The sequence below is a fragment of the Monodelphis domestica genome, chromosome 1, assembly GCF_027887165.1.
Source record: "Monodelphis domestica isolate mMonDom1 chromosome 1, mMonDom1.pri, whole genome shotgun sequence".
NCBI classification, from domain to species: domain Eukaryota; kingdom Metazoa; phylum Chordata; class Mammalia; order Didelphimorphia; family Didelphidae; genus Monodelphis; species Monodelphis domestica.
This window is the reverse complement of record NC_077227.1, coordinates 127,691,070-127,694,542: the sequence shown is the minus strand read 5'-3', so window position 1 is coordinate 127,694,542 and position 3,473 is coordinate 127,691,070.

Below are 3,473 nucleotides of genomic sequence, written 5' to 3'. Positions count from 1 at the left end.
AGCACTATATAACTGTGAACTAGTTAAACATTAGTGAATTAATTTGAAAAACTACTAGATGGGTTGAATGGGTCCTCCAAAGTTGACTAAGGGAAACCTGCTGCTTCCTCTTCGTTTTTTAAACCCTTACCTTCTGCCTCAGTATCAGTCCTAAGACAGAAGAGCAGCAAGGGCCAGGCAATCTAAGTTAAGTGACTTGCCCAGCTAGGGAGTATCTGAGGTCAAATTTGAACCCAGGTCCTCCTGACTCCAGGGCTGGCACTCTATGTACTGTGGCCCTTACCTGTGCCTACTGCTTCCTTTTCTTGAAATGAAATTAAATAGATCCATCCCTCCCCACAGCAGGACTTTTCTTGGTCGTTTTTGTTGTGAGAAGGTCCAATAGTCTAAACTGCTCTTTGTAGATAAACTTCAAAGAGCCAGTTTCCCCAAGACAAACTGAAGGTCATCCCTACAGATCTCCTCTTCTACCAAGAATACTCTTAGATATCATGTTTGTGAGTTTTTATAAATTTTCCGCTTCAGTCAATCAACAAACATTTTATATACTCACTACATGCCAGGCACTGTGCCTAGTAAGTGCTGGTTCCCCTCCCACAAATGAACAGGAGGTGCTTAGGCAGCCAGTGAAAAGAAAGCAGGGGATTCTAGATTTAGGGGTAAAATGGAGGAGTCCCAGAACCATCATTTTACAGATGAGAACATGGAAGACCAAAGAGCTCAAGGCACTTGCCTCGATTCACACGGATACTGAGCAGCCATCCTAGGTTTTCATTCCAATTCCAATCCAGTGCACACCAAGTCTAAGACTCCAGCTTCAAATTCTGGCTCTGCTTCTTAACATCTATGCAAGACTGACTTCTCTGGGCCTCAGTTTCCTCACATGTAAGATGAGAGTGCAGAACTAGGTGATTTCCAAAGTGCTGTTTACCTGCCTCCCCAGTTTGTCTTGCCTAGTTAGACACCTTTAAGGGGATGTGCTAGATCAATATTCCATAATGGTTTCCTCCAGGGGCTTTGCAATGATGAGAAAGCAGAAAGCACTAAATAACTCAAGATCATTCAGAGTAATATAAATGAAATGTATATGATGATTCTTTCCTCACAGCAAATCATCCAAATAGACTATGTATTGTTGTTCAGTCATTTCAGGAATGTCTAATTCTTCATGATCCCATTTGGGATTTTCACAGCAAAGATACAAGAAGGAAGAGTTTGCCTTTTCCTTCTCCAGCTAATTTTACAGATGAGGAAACTGAGGCAAATGGGGTGAAGTGACTTGTCTAGGGTCACCTTCAGCTTTGAACTCATGAAGATGAGTCTTCCTGACTCCATGCCTAAAACGCTTCCCACTCAGTCTCTTTGCCCAGACTATGTATTAATATTCACATTTGAGGAAACCGAGGCAACAAGAATTTAAGTAACTTGCCCAGGGTTGGAGAGGTAAGAAATTAAATAGAATTTAAACTGTCTTCCTGGTTCTGGCTGATATTTGGAGAAACTGAGGTTAAAGCATTAGGTCATTTCCCCACAGTCCCAGAGTGTTAGGGTAGGAACTTAGACCCAGGTCTCTTGGCTCCAAAGCCAGGGTTATTGCCACATGCAGTGCTGGAAGGGACCTCACAACCCATCTAGTTTCACTCCCTTATTTTAAAGATGAGGAAACGTATCTATAGTCCATGTTAGTTAAGTGACTTGCTCAAAGTCCCACAAGTAGTAATTATAAAAGGTGTGGATTTGAACCCAAGTCCTCTTACTCCAGAACTCTTTCCACTGTATTTCTTAATAGTCCAAGGTAAATTGGTGTGGAGGAAGAAGAATGCATTTTCCCTCACGGAGCCATGGACCACTCCCCCCTTTCCCATTTAACTCCAGGCATTTTACAATTCTGTTGGGCAGGTGAAACTGGCCAGGTCAGTTTCTCTAGGTTTTTTAATAACTGTGTTGCCCCAAGCTTGTTGGTGAGGCTTCAGATCCCAAAGGAAATGGAAGTTCTCAGAAGTTAAAAAATAAATCTGGTGGGTCTGGTATTCTGGGAGCCAGCATTCCCCTAAGGGCTTGGAAGAGAAACAGAGGAGATCCTTGGTATGAAGTGGATGGGGAGATCTGAACTCTTCCTGGTAACCCTCTTCATCACAAGGAAATCTAAAGGCGCTGCTCCCAAAGTATCCCCCTTTCCAATAGGGATCTACCTGCCACCTGCCCAAGGGAGAAGCTGTGGACAGGAGAGTTGGGAGTTATGAGATAAGTGGAAAGCTTGCCAAGAAAATCTTTAGTGTGCAAGCCAAAGGCCTGGGCTCTCCTCCAGCCATCAAGTGGGAGACAAACTGGGTTAATGTACCAGGATCTGGAACTAGCTCCATGATTTTTCTTTCTCCTCACCTGTTGCCCAAATTCAGCATATCCTCTAGCTTCAGTGCAAAGGCTGTCTTCACCCATTCCTAGAGTTCATTCCCTCCTTACTTGTGCCTTTTCATAATGGCTACATTTATACATTATTTTAAGGTCCTTGAAGTACTTTACAAGTACTTTCTCAATTTTATCCTCACAACAGACCTAGGAATTTGTTGCTGTCATTCAATCCTGACTCTTCAAGATGCCATTTGGGATTTTCTTGGCAAAGATACTGAAGCAGTTCGCCATTTCCTTCTCCAATTCATTTTACAGATGTGGAAACTGAGGCAAAGTTAAGTGACCTGTCCAGGGTCACACATTTAGTGTCTCAGGCCAGATTTGAACTCAAGAAGATGAGACTTCCTGATTCCAGACCAAGCACTCTGTCCATTGTGCCACCTCAAGCTGTCCAGTAGGTGCAATTTTTATTTATTTATCCCCATTTTTATAGATGAGGAAACTGAGGCCAATACAAGTTAAGTGACCTTGTGCAATGTCTGAGTCCAGATACAACATTTTATCCTCTGCACTGCCTTTTAGAATCCCTTGCTCTCTTCCAAATAATTCATATATTACATCCTTCTGGGAGGCCTTCCTCATTGTTCCCACTTCATCTCTCCCCATCCCCACCCAGTGCTCTCTCCTTCCTCAAATAATAATGTAAACACATATCTTTCCATATGGTAATTCCCCTAGTAGAATATAAGCTGCTTGAAGTCAAAGAGAGATTATGATTTTTGTCTTTGTGTCTCTAGTGTTCACAGTGCCTGGCACATGATAAGTATTGAATGAAACCTTTTTCGATTTGGATTAGAGCTCTCCAGTTCTAAGTAGGTGAATGGTGGGGGAATAGGACAGGGAAGGGTAGCTCCAGAAAGACTCTCAGCTTCAGAGTATGAGAGCAAAGCACTTGTAAACAAAAACAAAATGGCAGAAACCAATGGGATGGGAGCAAGCAACTAGTTTCTGGGAGTGTGGAGAGATGATTTCTCCCTCCTTTCCACACAACACAGCGGACTGGGGAAACCCAATAAAACACTTCTGATTATGCGCTTCCAATCAGACATGACACCAGGAAA